This window comes from Tamandua tetradactyla, chromosome 3 (genome assembly GCF_023851605.1).
Source record: "Tamandua tetradactyla isolate mTamTet1 chromosome 3, mTamTet1.pri, whole genome shotgun sequence".
Classification (NCBI taxonomy): domain Eukaryota; kingdom Metazoa; phylum Chordata; class Mammalia; order Pilosa; family Myrmecophagidae; genus Tamandua; species Tamandua tetradactyla.
The window spans coordinates 78,824,856-78,833,985 of NC_135329.1; the positions used below are offsets into that span (position 1 = coordinate 78,824,856).

The 9,130-nt window shown below is 36.1% G+C and overlaps 1 protein-coding gene and 1 pseudogene across 1 annotated transcript in view; one reads left to right on the forward strand and one right to left on the reverse strand.

Moving 5' to 3' along the window:
* Positions 1-3,057: 3,057 nt before the first annotated feature.
* LOC143677399 (uncharacterized) overlaps positions 3,058-9,130 on the reverse strand; it is a 44,653-nt gene continuing 38,580 nt past the window's right edge. Inside the window, exon 18 of the mRNA XM_077153291.1 lies at positions 3,058-3,282. The gene's annotated coding sequence lies outside the window, so the exon portion shown is untranslated. The remainder of the gene's footprint in view (positions 3,283-9,130) is intronic.
* The window catches only part of LOC143675666 (myb/SANT-like DNA-binding domain-containing protein 3 pseudogene), a 6,384-nt pseudogene continuing 2,116 nt past the window's right edge, over positions 4,863-9,130 (forward strand).

Genomic DNA, 9,130 nt, shown 5'->3' on the forward strand with positions numbered 1-9,130 from the left:
TCCTGAGTTGTCATCTGAAATTTCTGTTGATGGCCTTGGATTCATCGTGTACATTGGAAACACACTGATATATAGTAAATAGTATGTGACTCTTGCTTTGATGTTCTTTCTATTTGAATATTATAAAGATTTTTCATTCATTTATGCAATTAGATCTACTGACTTTCTGATTTAGATGCCACCCTGAAAGCTGACACTGTTAAGTTAGCTGAGTGTTTCAAGATGTGACACATTCTCTCTATGTAATCCCATCAAAGACTCCTCTGTGCTTTCTGTTTCTCTGCAATGCATCATGGGCAATGCCTTAACCATGCACAACTTCTGGTCTTCATAGATGTGATGCTGGATCTCACTCATAACTCTTCTTGGTCACCTAAAGAAGACAGCCATTAAAGAAAAGACAGCAGTAACCTTTTAAGGAAGCCTAGTGGCACCACATGGAATGCCAGTGCATACATCTACCAGCTCACTGTATTGGCAGTGTTGACACCAGTTGTCAAATGCAGTGTTCAGTTTACTTTCATTCAGACCACAGAAAACTGGTGAATGCTCAACTCAACCACATACAATAAATCTGACCTGAGTGATGCTGTCACAAATGCCTGCAGGGCCACACTCCTTTAGTTTGCTCTGTGATTTCTTTCAGTGAAGAAAGTTTGCTGACAAAAAGACATCTTATAATACTGGGACTTCCCACATCCTACTAGATTTATAGGTTCTTTAAAATAAGTTTCTATGCATCAAACTTTGAAATGGCCCCTGAAAGTTTAGATTTATATTTGAGTTGTAGCAACTGCATGCATTATTGATGATTGACTTTTACCATGGCATAGTATAGTTTTGTGTCAGTGGATGAAATAAAGGAAGAAACTACCCCTTTGTTTCATTTGTATTGGTAGAAGAAAGCATTAGAATGGTTTGTTAGGTTACTAAAAGTGTCAAAAAATATTCATGGCTCTATTTCTAGCACAAAGGTTTTTACTTCGCTTTGTTTCCTTTGTTTCATTTAAATAATTTGTGGGTGGGTGCATGTTCTTTGGAAACATACACTTTTGTAAGGATATTGAATTTCAGCTGTACCTATATCAAATTAATAATAGGATTTCATTTTTTGCTTTACTTAAAAGCAAAAAATTGTTTTATTTATTAGTCAAATGCTTGTTGATGACCTGCTTGAAAATGAACCCTTAAGGAATTTCACAGAAATTAAGGTGAATCCATATAAGTATTATGCAGTTTGTAACACATTATGAAAGGAAATAAGGTCTCATTCCTATATACACTTATATTGTTTTAGTTGTGATGATCATACATTTTAAATACTTTTAGTTTCTATATATAAGTTATATGGAATATAGCAGTATTCCCTTTCAAAGGTAAGGTCTAAAACACTTCAGTAAATCTTGTTACTTCTCTAAAGGTTTTGTCTTTAGAGATTAATTAAGAATTTGTACAAGCAGTGTCCATTAACAAAATACCTTGTTTTACTGATTTCAGTGTTCATTCCATTATTAAATGAGCACAACCACATGCAGTCATTGGCCTCATATCATTTATCTTGAAAGCATTGTTTTGTGACATATCACACACTTCAAATTAGAGTTGAAATATTTTTGTTGATTTCATTTATCTGTAACCCACTGTAATATTATTCTTTAACTTCAGAAGCTATTTTTTGAATGCAGATGTCAGTTTGTCATTTAAATAATCCAACCATGGTCATGTAGAGCTGTACGGGGCCTTAGGAATCATAAATCTTCCTCTCTCATTTTGCATTAAGGAGAACAGATAGTCTAAGGTCATAATGCCGATTGCTAGCAAAGTATTCATTTCCATTCCTTTTCTTCACATCCTGACTGAGGGTCTGGCTACCAACTCGAAATATTCACGAGTGTGATGACATGATTTCAATGTTGGCTTTTTGTGTCTATCCAAATAGAACATAATTCAGCTGTCTTGGAAAGCAGGAATTTGATTTGTTGTTAGAAATGACATTTTCGGATCAAATATGTTTTAGATAAAGATAAATTTTGCAGAGGAAGATTCTTAAACAGAAGAAAAAATGACCAGAATAAAGTAAAATACTTTAAGTTTTATTTTGAAAGATATTCATCAGGAAAAAAATGTTAATTTGTAATTATATGGAAAATGCCTAAGTGTAAAAATTTTAAATGTACTATGGTGTAAGTTTGTTAGGTAACATAGTTGTCATTAGTTTTCAGCTTTCTAGAGAAGAATTTTCAATATAATAAAAGAAATGACCCTTCAAAATTTTTTTTACAATGATTAAAACATATATTTTATTTTATATTGACATGTTATTAAAATAGGAAAGTTTGAAAATCCTATTTCGTGAAGAATAGTAACCAAATACTATTTGGTCAACAATAGTGGCCAGATTATAAATACTGTAATAGTGATAATTGTAGTTTAGAGATCCACATTTGAGATTCACTAAAATAGGTATGTGTGTGTTCACTGTTAATGTGTAAATTTTTCACGTTCATAGCAATTCACATTCTCTTCTTATTGCTTCCTTATGAGATTCTTGCTAATGAAGTACTTGTATTTCAGAGTTTCTTGAAAACAACTGTTATAGCCAACTTTATCTTCATATCTCTTCATATCTAAAAACATGTCTTTCTCTTCATATCTCTTCATATCTAAATATGGCACTGCACTCTATTTCAGGGTTCTGGGGAAAGTCACCTTTACAGATCTGGGGAGGTCAAGGTATAAACGGGTCTTGTGTGATGTAAAGGTTCCACCTTTTGTTTAATGGAGATGCCATAGGAAGCTGTTAAAGATGCAGCTATGAACAGAATTCAGTGGCATCCACAAAGTACAGCCCAGTCAGTGAGCAACAGCATGTCCCCATGGCACAGGAAGCGTGGAGTGCATTTCTGACATCCCAGAATGTTAGCACATTTGTAGGAGACCAACAGTTTAATGTGCATCTTTTCAAGATGCTTAGGAATAGGATCATGGTATAATAGAACTGGCTGCTTTTTATGCATACATAAGTATTTAAAAATCAGGAAACAAAATTAAATCAGTTCATTCTGTCTAGAGGTAATTTGTAAAATTTGTACTTTGAAATGCCCTGTGGACAAAAGTAAGTGATGACCATGTGATAGACACCAGTGACACTGTACCCTGTGATATACACAAGTGACCTCAGGAGATCTTGGTGTCTGTGCAAGGTGGTATGAAATCCAGTTGATATTCATATTGTAGGTCCAGGAAAAACCATTCTGAACCGATCACACTGGACATCCAAACCTGTAGAATTAGCAGTGGAAACCAACTGAAAATAAATCGCCATCACTTATTTTCCTAAATGGCAAATAAAAACAAAATGTAATCATGAGAATACAGCATTAAAATATGAGAAACTAAAATTTATTGTCAGCATGAAATATTCATACATAAGCTAAAATTAAGAAACAAAATATATCTTAAAACGTATAACTGTAAATACAAGTTTATTATAATAAATGGGAATGGTACAGGTAAATACTACTATAAATAAATGAAAGTTCCTTATCTTGCCCTGTTATATACACCATAGTGAAGGTTTACAAAAATAGGTGAAAGCATTTTGAAAAAGCCGTATATGAAAGCATGTCATAAACCAGATAAGGAACCCTTGAAAGATGAGGGACAGAGCACAGAAAAGAATAAGGAAAAAAATGAAAGGAAAAGTCAAATCATAAGTGAAACATAAACTAAAAGAAACCTTGTGACTAGGTAATGCCTTCAAAAACAGAACATGAACAAGGGGACAATATCAAAGATATTCAAGGTTGATTGCAAAAGATTCACAAGACATGCAAACAGTTGAAGATTGCCCTAGAACATCAAATGTATGAATCACTGGAGTGCATAAAAGAGAAACCCAAAGCTGAGGTGTGAAAAAGTATTCAACATTATAATTCCTTATTTTTCCAGAAATAAAAAAAGTGTTTTGTAGCTGCATATTTAACGTGCACATTGATCATGAACTTAATCACATGTTCTATTCTGTAATATTACTGGGATTTAAAGGATGAGAAAAATTCTTCATGCATCTAGAAATAATTAAGTGACCCAATGGAAATAACATTAGAATCTGATGAGTGGTTTTGTGAAGAATACTTTGAGTCAGAAGAAAATGGGGTGAAATATTTGGGTAAAGAAACTGTGAATAATGACTTTTATACCCAGGAAAACTGACTTGCAAGAAAGACAGGAATTGCAATGAAAGATATCCCATTAGACTTGTTTAAAATTTTTCCCAATATCCCTTTCATATGAGTGGACAGATGTTGGTAAACATACACCTAGAAAGACATTGGCTTAAGGATGGATACTAAGTATAAATTTGCAGTCATTTGCTCAGCTAAGAGAAAATGATGGTTCCAAGAGAGAGGGAATGACTTTGATGGTAGCCAAAAGGAGACAGTCTTATATTCATTCATTAAGCTGTAACTTTGTTTATGGTGCTTTTCCATATATGTGTTTCTATTTACTGAAAAATGCTAAGAACAAGAACTAGTAGTAGTTGAACATACAGTATTGTTCACTATAAGTTGTAAATATACATATAAATCTTATTTCTAAAAACACTCTTGATTTACACAACTACAAAACTAAACATGCCTGTGTCCTGTGCCAGCCAACAGAGAGGTCAGTGTCTGGGTACTGACCTGCACTCCCACCATCCTCAGCACCCACTGACCCATGGTAGTACCTGGCTGGCTTGCTGATGGCCCTGGTTAACCCTCAGCTGGAAGTAAGCCTCTGTGCCTCACTTGCCTCTTGTCTGGTCCCATGATCAGGCTGCTACAATTGAGCTAATAGCCAATAGAAGTATAGTGAAAATGCATAAAAATGAAATTATAAAACCTGCAAAATACTTTTGAGAATTGGAAAAGAACACCTTACTTGCTTTAGTAGAAAAGTTCAAACACGTGCTTGAATGCAAAAACAGTGATGCATGAACTTTTGTATTCAAGCTACATACCTGGGAAGCATTTGTCTCTGAGTACAAGTGCAAAGAGCTGAAGAAGTGCTGCGAGAACAACAGGCTCAGACCAAAAAATAATGGCCCACAAAACTAGATAGAAAGTGAAATGGAGAGTCAGTCCATTTCTGGGTCCCCACATGGTACCTGAGCAGCTCTACTTCCTGCATAACCTTCCAGAAGAAGAACCCAAGTATCACCCTGATGCTAAAGCCCAAAAGTCCTTTTCAGTTGCACATAGAGAAGTATACAATGATGAGAAAGAGTTCATACATTTTCCAGTATATGAGGGCTCTCTCAACTTGACTCATTGTACTCAGCTACCAGGAAAACAGCTGACAAAAACTACAGGAGCAAAATTTCTCAGGAAGGGGCTTTAAAAGTGATGCATGAAAGAGAGGGGCCCAGATGGCGGCTTAGCAATGTGTACATTTTAGTTCATCCTCCAGAACAACCAGTAAATAACCTGAAACAGTGCAAAACAGCTCCCAGAGCAACAGTAGTGACCAGACACACAGCATACCCCAGTCTGGACCAGCTGGACCAGCTGCAAGTCTCCTGAACCGTGAATTCCCCAAGCCACAGCAGCCAGTGCCGCAACCCCACAGGCAGCTTCCCAGAGGGAAAGGAAAGACACTCTAATAGTAGCAAGGACTGAGTCCAACCAAATACCAATTGTGGCATTAATAAACAACTTCTGACTACTAAAAATAGGCCCCCAGCTCAGGCGAACCTGGTCAAGGTGGAGGTCACTTATTGGGTTAACCGAAAAAGAGGAAAGGGGATGAAACAGGTTTTTGTGGCTGTTTCTATGGAGGCTTGTCTCCCTCTGGATCAGCGGCAGGACTATTCAGGCTGTAACTGCCCCAGGCATAGGCAGAAATGGACTGCTTTCAGGGCTGTCTCCCACCTGTGCCTTCCCCAGGGGAGGGGTGAAGCCCAACTCAGGTGGAATCCCTCTCTCAAGGAATTCAGAACCCAGGGCTTGGCAATTGGAAGCCATTAAAACCAACCTACAACCTCTCCTCTGTCTCCACCACGCCCCCAGCAGGGAGAGCCATCCAAAGTTAAAGGAGCCACAACATCTTTGCTGTTGGGACCAGCAGGAAGACAAGCACCACATACTGGGCAGGATAAGAAAAACAGAGCCCAGAGACTTCACAGGAAAGTCTTTTAAACTGCTGGGTCTCACCCTCAGGGAAAACTGAGGCAGGTGACTCCTTCCCCCCGATAGGAGGCCAGTTTAGTCCGGGAAAACCCTGCTGGAGTTTATAATACCTATGTAGACCCTCTTAAGGGTGGGGTGGGAAAAGGCACCTTACAAGCAGGGCAAGAACAAGAAAACAAGAAATGAAAAATTATCCTCTGTTAAACAAAACCTAAGCTAGAGGCCCAGAAAAAGCTGAACTGAAGGTCAAAAAAAAGATAGACAACAAACTCATCTAGCAAGAAAACCCTAGGTAAGATAAGTGAAAGCAATCTCCGGAATAAACTAATTAAGGTAATTAAATGTCTAGACACCAGCAAAAAATAACAGATCACACCAGGAAAATTGAAGATATGGCCCAGTCAAAGGAACAACCCAATTTTTCAAATGAGATACAGGAGCTTAAACAATTAATTCAGAACATATGAACAGACATGGAAAACCTCATCAAAAACCAAATCAATGATTGAGGGAGGATGAAGAAGGCAAGGAATGAACAAAAAGAAGAACTGGAAAGTCTGAAAAAACAAACCACAGAACTTATGGGAAGGAAAGGTACACTAGAAGAGATGAAAAAAAAAAACAACGGAAACCTACCAGGGTAGATTTCAAGAGACAGAGGTTAGGATTAGTGAACTGGAATATGGAATATCTGAAATCTGACAAGATACAGAAACTATAGGGAAAAAATGAAAAAATATGAGCAGGGACTCAGGGAACTGAATGATAATATGAGGCACACAAATATATGTGTTGTGGGTGTTCCAGAAGGAGAAGAGAAGGGAAAAGGAGGAGAAAAACAAATGGAAGAAATTATCACTGAAAATTTCCCAACTCTTATGAAAGACATAAAACTACAGATCCAAGAAGTGCAGCATACTCCAAAGAGAACAGATCCAAATAGATGTTCTCCAAGACACTTACTAGTCAGAATGTCAGAGGTCAAAGAGAAAGAGAGGATCTTGAAAGCAGCAAGAGAAAAGCAATCCATCACATACAAGGGAAACCCAATAAGATTGTGTAGATTTCTCAGCAGAAACCATGGAGGTGAGAAGACAATGGGATGATATATTTAAATTACTAAAAGAAAAACTGCCAACCAAGAATTTTATACCCACTTGGAATATGTCATTGGTAACACTTGGAATATGTCATTGGTAACAGAGTCCAGCAGGAGGTATAAACAGGGTAAGATAATGGGTAATTGGAGCTGAAGGGATACAGATGTGCAACAGGACTAGATACAAAAACTCAAAAATGGACAACACAATAATACCTAATTGTAAAGTAATCATGTTAAAACACTGAATGAAGCTGCATCTGAGCTATAGGTTTTTTTTTGTTGTTGTTGTTGTTTTGTTTTTTGTTTGTTTCTTTTGTTTTTTACTATTATTATTACTTTTATTTTTTTCTCTATATTAACATTCTATATCTTTTTCTGTTGTGTTGCTAGTTCTTCTAAACTGATGCCAATGTACTAAGAAACGATGATCATGCATCTATGTGATGATGTTAAGAATTACTGATTGCATATGTAGAATGGTATGATTTCTAAATGTTGGGTTAATTTCTTTTTTTTCTTTTTTTCCGTTAATTAATAAAAAAATAAAAAATAAAAAATAAAGAATTCTACACCCAGCAAAATTGTCTTTCAAAAATGAGGGAGAAATTAAAACATTTTCAGACAAAAAATCACTGAGAGAATTTGTGACCAAGAGACCAGCTCTGCAAGAAATACTAAAGGGAGCACTAGAGACAGATACAAAAAGACAGAAGAGAGAGGTGTGGAGAAGAGTGTAGAAAGAAGGAAAATTAGATATGACATATAAAATACAGAAGGCAAAATGGTAGAAGAAAGTACTACCCATACAGTAATAACACTAAATGTTAATGGATTCTACTCCCAATCAAAAGACATAGATCGGCAGAATGGATTAAAAAACAGGATCCTTCTATATGCTGTCTACAGGAAACATATCTTAGACCCAAAGATAAACATAGGTTGAAAGTGAAAGGTTGGGGAAAGATATTCCATGCAAATAACAACAAGAAAAGAACAGGAGTAGCTATACTAATATCCAACAAATTAGACTTCAAATGTAAAACAGTTAAAAGAGACAAAGAAGGATATTATGTATTAATAAAAGGAACAATTCACCAAGGAGACATAACAATCATAAATGTTTATGCACTGAACCAGAATGCCCCAAAATATGTGAGACAAACACTGCAAACACTGAAATGGGAAATAGACACATCTACCAAAATATGGAGACTTCAATTCCCCACTCTCATCAATGGACAGAACATCTAGACAGAGGATCATAAAGAAACAGAGAATTTGAATATTACAATAAATGAACTATACTTAACAGACATTTATAGGACATCACACCCACAATAGCAGGATACCTTTTCTAAGTGCTCATGGATCATTCTCAAAGATAGACCATATGTTGGGTCACAAAGCAAGTCTCAACAAATTTAAAAAGATTGAAATCATGCACCACACTTTCTCAGATCATAAACGAATGAAGTTGGAAATCAATAATAGGCAGAGTGCCAGAAAATTCACAAATACATGGAGCCTCAACAACACACTCTTAAACAATCAGTGGGTCAAGGGAGAAATTACAAGAGAAATCAGTAAATATCTAGAGGCAAATGAAAATGAAAACACAGCATATCAAAATTTAGGGGATGCAGCAAAGGCAGTGATAAGAGGGAAATTTATTGCCCTAAATGCCTATATCAAAAAAGAAGAAAGGGCAAAAATTTGTGAATTAACCATCCACTTGGAAGAACTGGAGAAAGAACAGCAAACTAACCCCAAAGCAAGCAAAAGGAAAGAAATAACAAAGATTAGCCCAGAAATAAATGAAACTGAGAACATGAAAACAATAGAGAAAAAATCAATA